This window comes from Pinus tabuliformis, chromosome X (genome assembly GCF_031772625.1).
Source record: "Pinus tabuliformis cultivar Carrire ecotype Pingquan chromosome X, CPIR1, whole genome shotgun sequence".
Taxonomy (NCBI): Eukaryota; Viridiplantae; Streptophyta; class Pinopsida; order Pinales; family Pinaceae; genus Pinus; species Pinus tabuliformis.
The window spans coordinates 1,065,514,977-1,065,534,600 of NC_142308.1; positions in this window are offsets into that span (position 1 = coordinate 1,065,514,977).

Genomic DNA, 19,624 nt, shown 5'->3' on the forward strand with positions numbered 1-19,624 from the left:
TAGCCTTATCTATTCCATTCTTACTAAGTTGGGACCAGCCTACACTGTGTTTGTTTCCACCTTCCATTCTACTAGATAAGCCTTTATTTCTCAAGGATAAGACTACAAGTCCCCCTCTTTTGATGCCTTTTGTGATTCTTTAATAAGAGAACAAGAAAAGCTCTTATATCTTGGTCTTCTTAATCTTGGAAACTCTTCTAAGAAATCCTTATCCGCCTAGAAGCAACCAAATTCAAAGAATCCTAAGAAGAAGTATCCTAAAAAGAATGGTCCTAAACCAAACAAGGGTCCTAAGCAATTTCAATCTCAAAATGAAAAATCATTTCAACAAAATGATAAAGCAAATAAAAACAAAAGGAAGAAGACTGATAGACATTGCTACTTTTATAATCGAGATGACCACTTACAATCCAAATGCTTTAAGAAGATGGAAGCCTTGGAATCAGCAATGAAGAAGCATAACATCCATTTGGAGCACTCTTCAACTTCAACTTCATCTTCAAGAATAACACTTTCTGCATGTGGTTTTCAAGCATCTCGATCTGGTTATGCACTAAATGTATTGTCTTCTTCTCATTCTCACGAGTGGCTCATTGATTCTGGAGCTTCTTATCACATGGCAAAGAACAAAGCCATGTTTTCTTCTTTAAATGATTGTAACACCAAAAATATATATGTTGGTGATGATAGATCTCTTCGTGTTGTAGGGACTGGAACTGTTTATTATGCGACAGGACCTTTTCTGAAGACACTTCTTATATTCATTCATATTATTACTCCATATATAGATAAATCTAATAAAGATATAACATCATATATAAGGTGAGGTGCTTTAGAAGATAGAACAATGAGGAGCTGGGTTCATCTAGACAATGGTCAATTTAATGATGTATAATGTGTTCCAACCTTATCCTACAACCTTCTATCTGTATATCAGATAACTCATTCAGGTGAAGGTAAAATCATTGAATTTTCACCTCACAATGTTGTAATTAAGGACCTAAGAGATCCTAGATAGATTTTAGCTATTGGCATTGCTGATGATTTTACAAGGTTGAATAAGTTTAACAACTTTGGGTCATCAAATCTTTCCTCGGTATTTGTTTCTCATAATGATGAAGTGAGAAAACTTTGGCATGAGCGATTTGGTCACTTAAACTATCGCTCCCTTCAGAATCTATGTAAAGAAAATATGGTGACAGGTCTTCAAATGGTATCTTGCAGAGATGGTGTTTGTTCTGAATGTGTACTCAGAAAACATCATCCGGATAATTTTGAAAAATGTGCCTCTTGGCACGCCTCAACCCCTTTACAGCTTGTGCATAGTGATTTATGTGGTCCACTTCCAGTTGTTTCATTCTCTAGCTACAAGTATTTCTTAACTTTCATTGATGATTTCTCCAGACACACTTGGGTATACTTCTTAAAACTCAAGAGTGAAGTATTTAACATGTTCTTTGCCTTTAAGGCCTTTGTTGAAAAATAATAATGGACATCAAATTCTTAAGCTAAGATTTGATAATGGCGGAGAATATGTTAACAACAAATTCATCAACTTTTGCACTAAGAATGGAATTCAAATGCAACATACTGTTCCATATACTCCATAACAAAATGGTGTAGTTGAAAGGAAGAATCACACCTTAAAGGAAATGGCTAATTGTATGCTTCAATCTAAAGGACTTAGTCTTAATTTTTTGGCAGAAGCAATTCACCGTGCAAATTACATAGTAAATCGCACTCCTACTAAGGTTTTAAAGAATATCACTCCAAAAGAAGCATGGATATCAATTAAACCAGATGTAAGTCACTTTCGTGTTTTTGGAAGTGAAGCATGGGCCCATATTCCAAATGAGAAACATAAAGCTTTAGAACCTAATAGTGAAAAATGTATTTTTGTTGGATATTCTGGAAATGTCAAAGGATATAGACTTATTCCACTTAAGTCCAAAAATGTTATCATTAGAAGAGATGTAAAGTTTGCTGTAAATATATCGGCCTACGAGCCTAGTTCGGCGGATGTGCCACCTCTCTCTATCCCTTCTACTTCTGAAAATATTTCTTCTTCAGATGATGAAAGTGAGGATGACAATCCTCTCCCACCTTCTTAGGATCCTCCTTCAACTCCTCAGCTTCCGAAAAGGGTCCGTGCTACTCGGGATGCATCAGGTGCTCTTGCCGGTGATCCTACAGATCAGCGACGTACATGTTCTCAGTTTGATAGAGCCTATTCTTTACTGGCTCAAGCTTCAGTGAATTATGATCCTGACACCTTTGCAGAAGCTTCAGGCCATCCAGATTGGGACGCAGCCATGAATGAAGAATATCATTCATTATTGGCAAATGATACATGGGATCTTGTTCCTCTTCCAAAGGGACGAAAACTTGTTAGATGCAAATGGGTTTACAGGACCAAGTATGGGCCAGATGGAAAAGTTTATAAACATAAAACTCGTCTTGTTGTTAAGGGTTTTTCACAGGTTGAAGGCATTGACTATACTGAAACCTTCTCCCATGTTTCCAAAATGAACTCTATCTTCCTTGTTCTTTCCCTTGCTACCTCTTTCAAATGGGAAGTCCATCAAATGGATGTTAAATCTACTTTCTTGCATGGGGACTTACATGAAGAAATATATATGGAACAACCTACTGGCTTTATACAAACAGAGTCCAGCCTTGTATGTCGGCTTAAGAAATCCCTTTATGGTTTCAAGCAAGCCCCTCAGGCTTGGTATGCCAAAATGGATAGCTTTATTTTAGAAACTGGCTTTTCTAGTTGCCATTCTGACAATACTGTCTGCACCAAGAAAGTGGGCAAGTCTCTTATCATTCTTGTTCTTTATGTTGATGATCTTATCTTTACTGGTATGATCCCAACGTTATAATCCATGGGCAGTCCAGCCTTAAAAAGAAGTTTGAAATGACAGACTTAGGACACTTGCATTATTTTCTTGGTCTTCAAGTCTTGCAATCCAAGGAAGGTATTTCCCTTTCCCAGTCCAAGTAATCATGTGATCTTCTACGCCATTTTCACATGGAAGACTGTAAGCCAACCCCTTCTCCCTTTCAGTCTGGAGCCAAACTTTAAGTCACTTGTACTTCCCCTGAAGTTGATGCTACCTTATACCAGCAACTTGTAGGAAAACTTTTGTATCTGACCCATACTCGTCCTAACCTTTCCTTTGTTGTTGGCCTTATTGCTTGGTTTATGCAAAACCCACATGAAAGTCATTGGAAAGAAGCTGAAAGAATACTTCGTTATGTTTGAGGTACAGTTTAGTTTGGGATTCATTACAGTGCAGAAGCATCTCCTCTATTGGTTGGTTTCACTGATTCCGATTGGGCTGGTGACCCTGATGATAGGAAGTCTACTGCAGGTTATTTGTTCACTCTTGGTTCATGACCTATTACATGGGCTTGCAAGAAGCAAAGTTCCTTTTCTCTTTCTTCAGCAGAAGTAGAGTATCGTGGTGCCGCAGAAGCTAGTAAGGAATCCATGTGGCTTCGTCAGATCCTATCAGAGTTTGGCTTTCAGCAGCAACATCCGTCTACACTTTGGTGTGATAATCAAAGTGCCATTCAACTATGCAAAGATCTAGTCCAACATCAGTGCGACAAACACATTGAACTGCAGATGCACTTCATCAGAAAGCTCATTCATGACCATGTTCTTGAAGTGCAATATTGTTCAACAGATGATCAAGTTGCAGACATCTTTAAAGGCTCTCACAGATGCAAAGTTTACTAAACTTTGACTTATGGTTGGAGTTCAGGAAGTTGTCACTAAGGGGGGATAGGCTCTAATGCCTCCTTCCTTCTCCTATTGTGTCATATTTGTACATCCTTCAATCCTATCCCAAGTTGTTCTTAAGGGGGGATGTTAGGATATTCTGACACATAGGAAATAGTTAAGTATAACTTAGTCTAATGTACAGTTAGGTAAAGTGTGTTTCTTTACTATGTACTTTTGTAACTTACAATCCGACGGCCACGATATTTTCTAGACATGAAGTGATTTGACGGTTCATTCTCTCCATGGTATTACCTGTAGAAAATCTGATGGTAGGTTAACCCAATAATACAATATAAATCAAAGCAGAATCCTACTTCTACTATCAATTTGTGGAAGCTTAAAGATCGAGCTAAACAATATAACCAGAAGAAGAAGAATCAATGCACAATACACATGAAAATACTTTGGGAAAATCCTTAGGTAAAAACCCCACACTATTGTATTATCATACAGGTGGAAATACATAGGAATTATATAAAGCCTTAGCTCTCATATCTAGCCAGTTCTTAGTACAATCCTCACAGATGCTCACAGGCAATCTTGGCTTCTCTCCAGCCTTCCTCTCTACCCTCCAAGCTCCTATTTCCATGCGTTATTCCTCTGGTATGATTCTCCTTCAACCAAGTGGATGATCTATCTCACACACTTCAAAACTATGCAATCCTCAAGGATTTATCCTTGACTTCATGCATGAGTTTTCTCTTTGAGAAAACACATGCAACTGATAGTAGAAAACACATGCAACTGATAGTACACTGTCCTTGACTTTAATCTCAATTGGGTCTTTCTTAGAATAGACATGCATGAGTTTCTGATGAGGGAATATTCAGTTAACTGGAGTAGCACTAGTTGAGTGCATGCATGCATCAACTCACTGTTAACTCTCTATTAGTTCCTCAAACAGTTTGGAACTAATTTAACTGGACTTAACTCAGTAAACTGAGTTAACTAATTACAACTCAAATATAACTCAATCTTATCTCCTTAATTTAAGGGATAACTCTTGCATGACTTCAGAAAGACTTCTAACTTGAATTTCTCCAACTAATTAATTCAAAATGAATTAATTAATTATTTCCAAGTAGTTGTTAAGACTAAATTCGATTTTAATTCACAATTTAATTCAAGGACAAATTAAATTGGAATATTCTTGTTGCCATATTTCAACATTACCGACACTTGATTCGTGGCTTAACACCTGATTGGTCCATGATCTCTATTTAAAGAGCATGGAGGGTCATTTGTAGGGTAACCGTTCATGAGAGAAGCTTATGTAAATTTCCATTCTTTTATTAATAAATTGCATGAAGTGGTCGCGTTGGCTCAGGCTGTGGTCTGTTTCCCTCTTTGAGGGTTTTAACCACGTCAAGAATACTGGTGTATTGATCTATGATCTGTTTGTGAGCATTGTCCTTTGGTGTTATGTCTGAGAAACTTACCCTGTAAATTCCTACAGGTACTGGATTTTAGTTAAAAAACTGAAAGATAAGAGGTCTCATAACAAATCAACTTGTTCACTTTGGTAAGTTTTTGTGAATGGCACTATCATTTTTTGGTCATCAATTGAAGACAATTACCTTTAGTTAATCCCTAAGAAAATTTCACAAGTAAATTAAACATTCTCAGGAACTTTGAATCTATATCTAATAGGTGGAATATAGGAATTTCAGTGGGCTACAAGGCATCTCTGCCAACGCTATCGACACTTGTTGGTAGTATCAGCCATGCCTGTGGTATTAAATTTATTCTTACACTCTAATTTACTTAGTCATCTTTGTCTTTCCCCGAAATCATTATTAATAAATTTTAATTATTGGATTATATTTTATTTTATTTTTGAATTATGGTGGAAATGATTTTGGCATGCTGCAAATTTCTAACTTTCGTTCCTACAAGTCAGAGATGAGACTTTGCAAGTTATTGAGGGCCAACATAACGCAACATCTTATCATAATTCCTTGATTTCTATGGGTTTCAAATCCTTAAACTAGAGATAACTGGTTCACCGAGTCAGTCACCATTGTTGGTAGGTTAACCTACTCCCTTTTATTATTGACAAAAATAAACATACCCTCTTAAAACTTTACTATTTTGGTCATTATGATTGGATTTGTATTCATTTGATTCTTGCATTGCTTTATTATAATCATCATGTTGATCTTTGTGGCAATAAGCTTGATGGATAGGTTTTATTGATGAGATTATGAAATTCAAGGTATCTGAGGGATTTTCTCTTAGTAATTGCTTGATTTCACTAACAACAACATCATCAGCTTTCTTTGGGTTATTATAGTTGACTTTTGAATGAGCTACGACTTTATACAACATATGAGATTGAAAGTGTAAAGGGCCATTACAAAATCTTTGATTTTGTAGCAACCCCCTCTGATGCCTATCACATATTGTAAGGTCTTTATGAGCATTGCCTTTCATATGTTTTGATCAAATTATAACTCTAATGTGGTAGATGTTTTTTCCCCTCATCCTCATTATTATACTTTTCCCCTTCATAACTCAAGTCATGTTATGATATTATTCTTCAATCCTTACTCATTTTTCCTTAAACGTTTCGCTTTGAGCACTTTCAACATTTAAGTTCAATGATTTTTCTTAATGAATGGAACTCCGATACTTTTTCTAACATTCTCCAAATTTCATCGCTTTTGGATACCTTGCTTGACCATTTTCTTCTCCGGTTTAATGGGTCTGAATTTATCTTGATAATTTTCTTTTTTTTTAAAAGATTGTAACATATATCTATTTAAATCTATAAATATTATGTATTTAAAAATAATAATAATAATTAAAAAACATTTTTTTGTAATTATTTGTACATATATTAAACACCTAATATAAAATATAATTTATATATTATAATTTTTTAAATTTAATTTATATATTAATCCTAAATCCCCATCCCCATCCCCATCCCAAACCGAAATCGCATGGTTACATTTCACATCCCAAATCCCATGCTTACATTTCCAAACCCAAACCCAAATCAAATGCTTACATTTCACATCCCAAATCCCATGCTTACATTTCACATCCCAGGGTTACATTTCCCAAGTTAAGCCTAAATCCCAAACCCAACCATCCAATGCTTACATTTCACATCCCAAATCCCATGCTTACATTTCACATCCCAGGGTTACATTTCCCAAGTTAAGCCTAAATCCCAAACCCAACCCCCATGTTAAGCCTAAATCCCAATCCCAAATCACATCCCAGGGTTACATTTCCCAAATTAAGCCTAAATCCCAAACCCAACCCCCATGTTAAGCCTAAATCCCAATCCCAAATCACATCCCAGGGTTACATTTCCCAAATTAAGCCTAAATCCCAAACCCAACCCCACGTTAAGCCTAAATCCCAATCCCAAATCACAAGGGTGGGTTACATTTCCCAAGTTAAACCTAAATCCCAAACCCAACCCCCACGTTAAGCCTAAATCCCAATCCCAAATCACAAGGGTAGCATCAAACTACAAAGTCCACATAGAAGGTGACCACCTTGCTCAAGACAAAACCCAACACAGAAAGCGCCAAGCTACAACATTGGTGCACCATCCATCAAATGGATATGAAAATTTTGGGATATAAAAAGCCATAAAATGATTGTGTCCGTTGAATGTGGTATTTTTGTCCCAAACCTGGAAAATTAAAAAAATCATCATCAACAAAAAAATAAAACGTAATTAGAACTTACCCAGGGATTTCAGGCATATTTTTCAGGATTATTAGGGATGAATATGAGAAATACGAAACACGAGTTTTTCTCGACCCCAATTAGTTTTCGTCACGATATGTTTGCGAATTGATAGAGTGGTTTGGGAGAAAATCTTTAGTTTTTCTGCGGGTGATTTTTTAGTGATGCCTAGAACACCAAAACCATCCTTTCTTCACAAGATTTGTTCAATCCTTTTTTCAGAGAGAAAAATCAAAATAGTTATATTAAGAAAATATAGAGTTCAAAATACATGTTCGAAATCATATCTATGTGAAACAGCAGGAAGACATGCTGTTGTTTCAATAGTGAGAACTGTTGAGGCAGCATATTTACATTATGTCACTGATTTTATAGTGAAAACCCAGCGAGAATCACTGAGCCCCGCATTGTGCAAAAAGGCGCAGCATATAGGCATGAGGAAAACCATGAAACAAACACACAGTGTCGCTTCAAGAGAGAAGCAGACCTTCCAAAAAAGATTGAGAAGGAGAGAAATATAAGCCTTCAGTGGGAGCTGAGACAGGAAACCAATAACTGAAAGTACACCAGCATTGAAGAGTAGATGGTCCAAAAATGCTGAAATATGAAAAACAGAGCTGGATTGGAGATTAATCTGCGGGAGGCAGATTGCCCGTGATTTGGATTAGGATAGATTCAAGGGGCAATCTGGAGTTCTGGAAAATGCATTCATTTCTCCATTTCCAAAGAAACCAGCAGGTGAGGATAAACAATGAGCGCCAGGAGGGCCAGGAGGGATTTTGAGCGCTCCACCAGTTGAAGCCTTCCTGTACAGATGAAAAAACTTGACGAGAAAAACCATATATCAAAGATAATTCATACCAGATTGTTGAAGATGAGGCACAGCTGAAGAACATGTGTGCGTTGGATTCAGCTTCCGAAAGGCACATTTGACATCTGCCTGGACCCTGCCATCGGTCTCTCTGGCTTTTTTCAGAAGAATGTTCCCCAGTTGGTATATGGTTGCTACAGAAGCGGAAGGAATGTCTGGTGGTCTGGCAGTATTGTGGAACCCGGCCTCGGTCAGAGCAAAGGCTTTCAAATGCTGTGCTGGGATTCTCATCTCAGCTTCTATCAGAGGAAGGCCTCAGATTATCAACATCTTGAATATTTATGCGCCCTATAGGGACAGATCTCTTTTCTGGGACAAGCTGTTTGAATCTGAAATACTAGACATAAAATCTTTATTAATAGCGGGTGATCTAAACCTGACCCTCCACGCTGCGGAATGTTGGGGCAGTTGTAGAAAGCAGGACCGCATGGCTGATAAAATGCGTCAGGAACTGCTAAATAGAAATTTAGTAGATATAATTCCTGAAAAATTGGTACCAACTTGGGAAAATGGCAGGACGGGCTCAGCATACATTGCTAAAAGAATAGACCGCTTTATTATTAATGTCAGCATAATCGAAAGCTGGGGGATGCCTGTTGCTAGAACGGGTTTGGAGCTTTCCTCGGATCACAGGCCCATCTTCCTCGCATGGGAGCACATGAATTGCAAGTTGGGGTACCCTTTCAAATTTAACAGATCCCATCTTGAGGATGAATCTTTCAATGTACTCATTGCAAACTCTTGGAGGGATATCCATCTTTCTGAAGAGGCTGTTTTTAATTACTTTCCGGGAAAAGATTTGTTCGATCCTAATCCACTATTATCACATTATATTAATCTCAGTAAATTGAATGAACAAATTTGATGGCTATTTAATTGTCTTATGAAATTGTTAATGTAATCAAATACATGTATTTTGCGATTTTGTTCAACGAAACCTCTGCTATTACAGAATCTTCCCTTGCCAGAAAAGGATGGAGCTAAGCCATTTTTATCATCTGATTTAGTTGTATGTTAGTGTTATCATTTGATTTCAATGAATTTTTAGTCATGGTCTAGTTTTTAATACAAATTTCGTTGTTTTTGTAGCATGAATTGACAAGGAACTCAAGGGAGAAATTTGAAACGATACATAAACTTATAGCTCTGTTTCTAATCAAAACAGGGTGAATATGAAGAATCTGGAACATGGGTTTTTTTCAAAATGGGCCCAATAAGCTTACACACGAAAGGTTTTTCGATCTGATGCACCGTTTGGGATATCTGCTTAGTCCTTCAGGAGCCATTTTTTGACCTGCACAACTCTATTTTAAATTTCCGGTTCAGAATTTGTTACAAGAAATTCATTAACTTTTATTTGTTTCAAATAAAATAAATTTATTTAATAATTGAATTAAAATAGTTTTGTTTATTTTTTAATAAAACTATTTTTATTTATTAAAATTTGTTTTATTTTAATATAATATCTATTATTTAGTTTTTAGGTTTTATTTAATTTTAATATAGTTATCTTTTGTTGAAATTCTAGAATTTATTATGTTGTTTTGTTTCTAAGTTTTAGATTATATTTTATTTTAAGTTTTAGATTAGATTTAGATTTAGATTCGTTTAGGATTTTATTTTGGTTTTTATTTGTAGTTTTAAAAAATCTTCTTGTGGTTTTGATGGTATGTAAAAGAATGGGAGATTTGAGATCTTGAAGATATGGAGGAAAATCAAATCTGAAGAATGAAGATAAATTCTCTTAAGCTTATAAAAGAAGAAATAGAGGGGGAGGGTTGGTAGCGGTAGTATAGGGAGCAAATCTGTAATTCGTAGAATAGGAAGGAGGATCAATCTTTAGTTTAAGGGTGCACCCGTAAGGAGAAAGGGAATGATGCATATGTAATGACCGTTGAGACCCTTTGTAACTAAATGTTATTTTAATTTTATTTGATTAATATAACTCTATAACTTTTGCTTCCATGGTCATTTTAATACTGTCTTCTTTAAGCTTTTTGTAGTTTTATCTCTAAAAGTTTCTGGAAGTCTGCTTACATTTGTTTAGTGATTTGATTCCATGTACAGATAGTAGGCCACTTCACATTTCCCTTGGATATTGTTAATTCATTTTTAATGGTTCATATCAATTGTATTATTCTTTTGTGGTTTTAATCATAAGAAAGATATTTATTTTGGGAATTACTTCAATTAAAGTCTTTGTGATTTGATTCTGATATTTTGATTGTAAAGAATGTCATTTTATGTAAATTGAATTGACAATTACATTGTAATTATTTTTGATGTGTTATCTTGTTTCATGGTTTATAGATTGATTTGATTCATGAGTAAATCAGTGAAATGTCTTTTAAACTTTAGAGGTTATTGTAGTTCTCCTTATCTTAGGCTAAAACTCATAGTAATTTCATATGAACACATTTCTTGAAGTATCAATATATAAGCAAATCTAGTTTTATATGATTTCGTTTATAGACGTTAAAGGCTTACATTTCTATGTTTTTTTTCATCTTCACTTTAACATTGAGAATTGTTATCATTTTAAGCTAGTTATTGCATATTTAGTTAGAATCCTTATTATTCTTCATTCTTTATATAAAACAGAACATGCGTTCCATTAGAGAAATTTTGAGGTATAAAATGGGCCTCCTAAGGAATATTATTAAATAATAGTGGAAATAATAAAATAAAATGAGATTAAATCATCAGATTTTAGAAGGAAAAAAGAAAAAAAATGTTTTTTCAACTTATGTTTTCAAATTATCTCCCTACGGTTTTACTCGAATTTTAAGCAGGATCACTCATTCGATGCAAAATTTAATTCTTCATCCAAGGAGTGCCCATGTTGCATACTTTCGATGGACCCTACTACATGAATAATTTTCATGTGTTTCACATTTTTCGTGTAGTAGGGTCCATCGAAAGAATGTAACATGGGAACTCCTTGGATGAGGAATTGAATTGTACATCCAACAAGTGCTCATGCTCAAAATTTGAGTAAAACCGTTGGGAGATAAGTTGAAAATGTAGTTTTTTTAATTTTTTATTATTTTTATGTTTCTACTCCAAAAATGGTGAATCATCCCCCATGGTTAACATCATCATCTTGAATCCCATTGGTTCTTATAAAGTTGTTTTTTGTACATTTTTGTTTTGAGGCCCATTTTAGACCTCAAAATTTCTCTAATGATAGACATTGTCAGTTACATCAGTTTCTGACCATCTTATTATCTGTATATAATGTACATATACATTAGTTGTAATAGCAACATGTAGTTGTTTACTTAGAGTTGCATTTCATTGTTTATATATTATTACATTTATATATGATAATTTTAGGATAATTGTTGCATTTCCTTTTTCTTTTCCTTTCATGAGAGGAATAGGTAAACAGATAATAGAGCCTATAAACTTGTCAGGGATGACTACACCAAATGGATTGGGTTGTGTGGAGAGCCTCGATTTGGGTCACTTCCTCCTTGTTGACTAGGTTGTTGTTGTAGTGGCTACAACCACCCTCCAAAGTTTTGCATATGCTTCATTTTGGAGCCTCCCTCCTAAAATCATAGCAACTCATCTTACGTTGACCCAGGTAATTGTGCTTTAATTGAGTTTTTTCTTCTTCTTACAACTTGTGTTTTCTAACTTGATTTTCTATCTAACCCCCAAGTTGATCTCTTCACTTGGTTTCAACCTGGTTCCAAGCCTACCTTAGTGAACTACGCACTCCTTGAGGGAAACCAACCTTCAGTCCAGGAATTGCGCAGTCCAAGCCCGTAGTGAGCGTTCGGCTACAAAATAATGCAGAGCCATCTGACAACTTTCCTTCAGCTAGGAATATGCGCAGAGCATGAGAGGCAACCTGAGCCACTCAGACCAAAAATTGCGTAGAAGCTTTCCCTCAGAAGTTTCGCGATGAATGAGCTAGTGAGTTGTCCAGTTCCCCCTGGAACTGTGCAAACTCTCCATACATGCATGGTAGATTTTTCCTGAAAAAGAAAAAAGAAAAAGTGGAAAATCATACCTAAAAAATAAGGATCTATTTTTAGCAGTCAGAGTTACACTTGATTTATTTTTGGAAAATCATACCTAAAAAATAAGGATCTATTTTTAGCAGTCAGAGTTACACTTGATTTATTTTTGGAAATTGCTGCAAAGTGTCACTTTTTCCTAGATTTTTGGCCTTCACGTCATAAACCCTAAATCGACAAAATATATTTAATGGACGCCTCCAATGCTCATTTTCACATTCGATATTGGAGCTCTGGCATTCCCGAGGAGATCTAGCAACATTCGACGTAGTCGTCATAGCTTTTTTGGGTAAGGCTTGCGTTTCTAGTATTTCACTACTTTTTCTATCGCTTTTGTTTTCTTGGCTTGTGAGAGTGTTGTTTTACCCATTTTATTGAATGACCTTTGGCATTTTGATTTGTTTTAGATTGTAGAAGTGTTTTTTTAAGTTTTTCATTGCCTTTCCCAAGTGTCACATGCATAACCCAATTTTTTCCCTAACAGTTTCCATTGCAGAGACTCTCTCCACATGCTTCATTGTTCTTCAATTTGATTGATTCATGCACTTGTTTTGTTTGCATGCTTCATCATTCACTTAGACCCACACCCACCTTCACTTCTAATTTCCGATCTTCTCATTTTCATGTTGCCAATGGGCAGATCTGGGCTTCCTTGGCCCGAATCTAGCTCATCCCACGCATGCACTACGCATTTATGGATCTCAAGGATTTGCCTTGGCTCCAGGAATTGCGCAAAGCCTCCCAAGGCTTGGTTCCAACTGCGGACTGCATAGTTCCAAGAGCCAGTCCTAAGCCATTGTCATTGGGATCACGCAATGTGTTGTCCCAACTGGCCTAAGCCTGACTAAATTGCGCATTGTGCAGTTCCACTCAGTAGCACCTATCCACTGGAAGCTAGGACTGTGCAATGCATAGAACCAACTGGCAGTCAGTTATCTTTGAAAGCTAGTATTGCGTAATTCTTCCCACCAGTTGCCCGGTTTGTTTTTTGGTTTGTTCTTGAAGTGATTTTGGTTTCACACTAATATTTGCATGCTATGATTGTCCTCTCTTTCTCAAGGTACAACAATCATTGAGCAACTCTCCACAGTTACAGGTAACATGGCTTCAAAGACAGCTGCATCAAAGGATACTATTGAAAGTAGCACTAGGGCTGCAGTTTAGTAGGTGTCAATGAGGTTACCAATTTATGTAGACACTCAAATGTTCATTGACAAGGGAATGAAGTTAACATGGTGGGAAATAAAGGATATCTTTGGAGGAGACTTCAAGGAAGACCTAGAAGATCGACAGGTGTATGTTAATATCCACCGGTTAGGCTTACATAAGGTTTCATGTAGGTACCCCGTATTCCCATGTGAAAATATCATCCATTGGATTGCCTCACACACAGATCACGAGACTATGACATTGAGCAGTGCCAGTGGAACAAAACTTGCTACCTTCAGGACGAAGAATTATAATCATATGTATCACTTACCTCAGCTGGTGAATCACATGGATGAACTTTTCTATGCCACCCACAGCTATGTAAACACCGGGGATATTATAAAGCGTTGGGTGAAGGAGCTGTCAAAGTTCAAATCCACTCCCGATAATGTTTACAAGATGAATTCAATAAGAAAAGCCTACCGGTTATTGATCATCTTTGCATGCAGATTGTACGGTCAAGAAAGCACGGAGACCTTTTCGCAGAATTGGGTGGTTGTGTTGGACCAGTTGGTGAATGATGGAAAACCATTCAACTGGTCGGATCTATTGGCTCATCAGTTAAAAGTACATGTGAATAACGCCTAGAATCCACCCAAGGATGAGAAAGCGAGATTCTACATGTCCACGTATTTACTTAATGCAATCTATGCCCAACATTAGTTTCCTGGTATCGGTTGGATGTGGATACCGTAGGAGCATGCTGTTAATATTTATTGCAAGTTTCTTTCTGAGTGCAGCTACCGAGGATTTATGGCGAGGCTAGCTGACCATTTCATTACCCCAATGTACAAGTTTATCTTTGAGTAGGATCCACCATGCATGTCACAAGAAGCGATGGAGGCAATACTAAAAATTGCAAATTAGTATGCCTCACCCGGTGGCACCTTCATTAGGATGTTTGGCGGAGAGAAGCCTTCGCATGTTCTACCAAGGTTTTCCATGGACAAGTTGGTCATGCAAGAGGTCACACATCACATCTCCATAGGGTTATTAGCAGGGCTGCATAGGAGGAAGAAGGCACCATGGCCTTCTCTTCCTTTGTGAATTGGATTGTATGATATTAAGAGCCTGAAAGATGCGGATATTGAAGCCAAGGAGATAGTGAAGTATGAGTTCGGCACCAGAGATTACAATGCGTATGATCAACATGAGATTTGCAAGAACCACGATGCGAGGGTGTATTATCCATGGATCCCCAGGGCTTATCATTGGGAAGAGGAGGACCCTTGGAAGTATTGTTACAACCACTTCAAGCTCAATGAACCATTCAACATAGCCACAAAATGGAAAGCTACTCTGCAGGTAGCAACACCTCAGGAAGCAACAACAACACCAACAATAAGAAGAAAATCACACAAGACAATGTTTAGAGGAAGATTGCTAAGAAACCAGAGGTTGAGCAAAGCTACAAGTTCAAAGAAGATCCTCTCATTGAGAAAGAAGCTTTGGCAGCGGAGGAAAAGAGGAAAAAATGCATAAAAAGAACAGAGCGAAGGAAGAAAGAAAGCAAAGGTTGGAGGAAGCACAAAGGAAGTTGCAGGAAAAAAAGAAGAAGATGAGAGAAGAACATGAGATAAGAAGGAGAGAGAGGGAAGAGAAACATAAATAGGAACAGGAAGGAGGGAAAGGCGAGATCATTGAAAAAATTATGGCCATACAGGTTGAGGAGACAAAACAGGCAGTTAATGAAGAAGAGGGTGAGCATATACAGGATCGGGATCTTGCTCAGCAGATTAAGAAAATGGTTGAAGAAATGGACAAGGAGTTGGGACATGAGCCATAGGACCAAGACACCGACTTCTTGTCGAGAGCATCCAAGGTCACCCCTCAGTCTCTGCCACCTCCAATATCAGAACCAGTCTCGAGCGAGCAAGGAGAGGTTTCTCTCCTTTATGATGATTCGATGATGGATGTGTACAATCTGTCATTTGATGAGTTTCGGCAGAGGATTGTACACCCACAGAGAAAGCATTTCCTGGATGATCACGTGTCATCTACATTTATGAAGGAATGGGTGATAGTTCCAGATGTGAGGAAGCATCCAGTCTCAATGGCCAATGACACTATGGCTTATGCACGAGCCACAAGCTCAAATGTCAAGTTCTTTCTAGTAGAGAATGAACAGATGGTTAAGATCTTGCAAGCGATAAGGGAAAAAAGCAGAAAAATACACAGGATCAATAATTGTAGAAATGAGGAAGGCGATACTTGCTGAAGTATCAGTTATTGAGGCCACCATGCAGAAACTCTATGACAGATTTGTCGTCATGCATAAGGTGGTTGTCCATCTATCTGTTTTTCAGCAATGGAGAAAAAATATTTTCCAAAGTCTCAGAGACATACAAACTGTTATCGCTCATCTACAGGAATGGACAATGAGATATAAATGAGCCCTAGTCCACTTTCCCAAGATGATGAAGCCGCAGACAGAGCTAGACAAAGAAAATATCTGGATGCAGATATAGAACTATGAGTAGCTCACCCTCTTTGTCAGTAGCATATAGGCTTCATATGGATGGTTGTTTAAGAGTTTGGATGTTATCGTGAGAACGAACAAGATCCTGCCAATTGGTTCCCTCACCATAACCAAGGAGAAGAACTAGGTCCAACTAGAGATTGACAGGTACATGGAGTAGCTAAGGGGAGAGGCCACCAGGGATGACTTGGAGCTGAGCGCACATAACATGCAGAAGTACATTGTTGGTCCTGTCATGGTCAACACCATGCTGCATATGCTTCAAGCTAAGTTGGACACGGGTTCCAAGACCATATACCTAGAAGCTATGAAGGGAAAGAGTTGCTATAAGAAAGACACAATCAAGAAGTTTGGGGACATCATCACACAGTACCAAGCTTGGAATCAGTACGTGATTTTGAAGCATCAAGTGGAGGTTGTCGGGTTGGTCTTTTCACAAACTTCGAAGTCATAGTGTTTTATCTTGTTCGGTTGTCTCTACCCTATTTTGTCTCACATGGGTACATGTGGAAAATGTATATTATTTGTAAATATGTTGTAAGTGAAATTCCAAGTGTCATTAGTGGAATGTGAATAGTCACTATGTAATGTAATGAGTTATTTGTAAAGGAAGTTGAAGAGTCATGAGGGTAGTCAAATAGTCACAAAGGGGAATTTCAAGGGTCACGCCACCCTTTGTTATAAATAGAACCTCATAACTCATAGAAGATGCTTTTGGTAGCCAAGATTTTGCCTAGGATTAGGCTTAGAGAAGGCTTGGGAGTATTGTGACAAGCCCTGGCTTCTCCATGGTGTAGAGCAAGTATACTTCTTTGGATGAGAAGGTGTTCATGACTGTAATGTTCCACTATTGGGGCTAGTGTCTGTCAATGGTGTATGTATGGATGGAAATTTCACTTAATAATAATAACTGAGCCAACACATTTTCATGCATATTTTTTTTTATTGTAGTTGGACTATTCTGGTTGATTTAGCAATGTATGTTGTTTAACTTACTCATTTTCTTATGAACTATTTTGTTTGCAATTATATGAACCTGGTTGGAGGTGTGTTGGAGGTTTTGTGGACTATTCATCATTGCAACTTGTGATGTCATTCCACTCATGTGTTCCTTTGAGGTTGCATACTATCACATGCTTCTAAGGGATACACTTCCATTTCTCTTCTGTGTGTTAGAACCCCCATGCATCTCACTTGACTCGCTGCAAGGTCACACACTTGATTCCGACCAAAGTCATCATACTTATCTCCGCATGCAACCGTGGTCAAGGCACTATATTACCACCCACTGTTGAGACTCCTACTCCAAATGGTTGGAGGTCTAGTTGGGAATTATTACCAAGGAGACCCCCTTGAATGTTGGCGGGTACAGTGATGTTAAAATGGCATTGGAAGGAGGGCCAAATGACAAGTTGAACCCTCAAAGTATATTTTGAATATCTGCACATCATTCATGACTTACATCACAATCTCAACCCTGACATGTTTTTCTTACGATCATTATTTCGAAGTGTCGAAGGATGTTATCGATGTCTTGTCATGACATAAATATGATGGTGAAGGCAGAACATCTTGTTAAGACATGGATTTTCCTTTTTGGGTTTCTGTGATAGGAATGAAGTCCCCTCGGATGAAAGGCACGTTAAGAAATGTTGTCTCACATTTCCAACAGACTCTATTCACTCTTTCAATCACTTGATCAAAGAGTTAGGTCGTGCTTTAGTTCTTTATGACCGTAAAGAACTTAATCACAAAATATTAAAATTGTGACAAGCACATGACGGATCTGCTACACAATTTTATCAACGCTTTCGGCATCTTTGTTTTTAATTTCCAGAAGATGAAGTTGATTGGGAATTCTCCCCAAAAGGTTTAAGTATATTCTTCACATCTTGAACAATCCACATGAGTTAGAATATTTCGAGTCCCTCCCAACACACCTCGGTGTTAGAGCTTCTAAATCTAATACAATCAAGGTTTTTGTCATAAGTGACTCTCCATGCTCTTCTCATCAAATAGCTCTAGCTTCCCAGGACGAGGTGGGAGAAGTTGCGAATCCACCTGTTGAACTATCACCTCCTCCCACCCCACTTGCTATGGATTTCTACGCAGATTTGGACTGCAAGCCTGATGGTTGTCACGTGGTCTCATCCCCTCGACCTCCATCCACTGGTTCCTTTGATCCTCCAGATTTTGATGTGTTGTGTTCATTCGTTCTGTACTTCACATGCGGTGTTCATGAGGATCAAGTTATGGACAGAGTTGGTGTTGAGCAGCCAAACTGCGCTATCATTTTTTATGAGTATGTGTGGGAATTTGAAGAAGAAGTTGTGGTGAAGGATGACCTCCTTCTATCCACGCCTCACATGCTTTATCCTAACATCTTCTACGATTCTACCATTTCTGATTTTTCTTGTGAAAATTTATCCTTGGATGTTTTTACTTCCAATCATTCACAAAACATGCAGGATGTCAGTCTGTCATTTGATTGCAAAGAGGACAAATATTTCTTTCTGAATCTACCTGATCTCTTATTTCTCATTTCTATAAATTCAGAGGGTGAAAATTTTTGTTTCTCATCAACCCCTCTGTATGATTCATCAGATCATGAGGATGCCAATGTCCATCTCAAATTTTCTAATCGTTTTTGTCATGATCTTTTCTCTCATTCATTTGATCACGATTCTGATTTACCTAATGTTGATCTTTCTAAGCCACCAGTCTTTGATGATCCATCTTCTGATGAAGTGGAAACCCTTCAAGTTTTCAAGGAACTTCAACCTAAGATGATGGTTATGTCAGGTTCTCATAGCCTTGAGGTTAGTTCCACTTTCGATCAAGATTCCGTTGAATCATCCCAGGCTCCTCATCGCTCTCTTGTTCACATTGAAAATAAATATAGTTTACAGTTTCACATCCTCCACCAGAATCACATGATCTTATCACTCATGCATTAGAGGAGTCATACGTAGTGAGCACTATCACCAAATGAAAATTTTCTTCCTTTTTCATGTTTTTTGATTTTTCACGTTCAAAAGAGTGTACATCTTTGTCATTTGCACACAATGTGAACCAACACCATGATACGTCTGCAGGGTGCCTTTCATGTGATTTTAATATTTTCTTTTCTATAGACGCATTCAAACTTCAAATGTTTTTGTTTACACTGCTTTATCTTTCTTGTTTATTGTTTGGCTTGAATATATTTGTTGTGAGTCACATCATCACTCACATGGGTCAACCAATGAGTCGATGGCTGCATTGGAAATATCACTTCATGTGATTTGGCCCATGTTCTACTTAGCTTAGGAGTAGGAGTAGTGTTTGCTTTCCTATTTTCTTTTGCTTACTTGTTTAGCTTCGTTTTACTTCTTTCATTTTCTTGTTTGTTTGTTTGTTTGTTTATGCACCCATAGGATTAGTTTCTCCATGAAATTGTGTTTAGATTCTTGTGAGGACCAGGGTGAAATACAAGAGGACTTGTACAACTATCAACATTTAGTTATCTATCTGTTCCCTCTCTTTATGAAGATCTT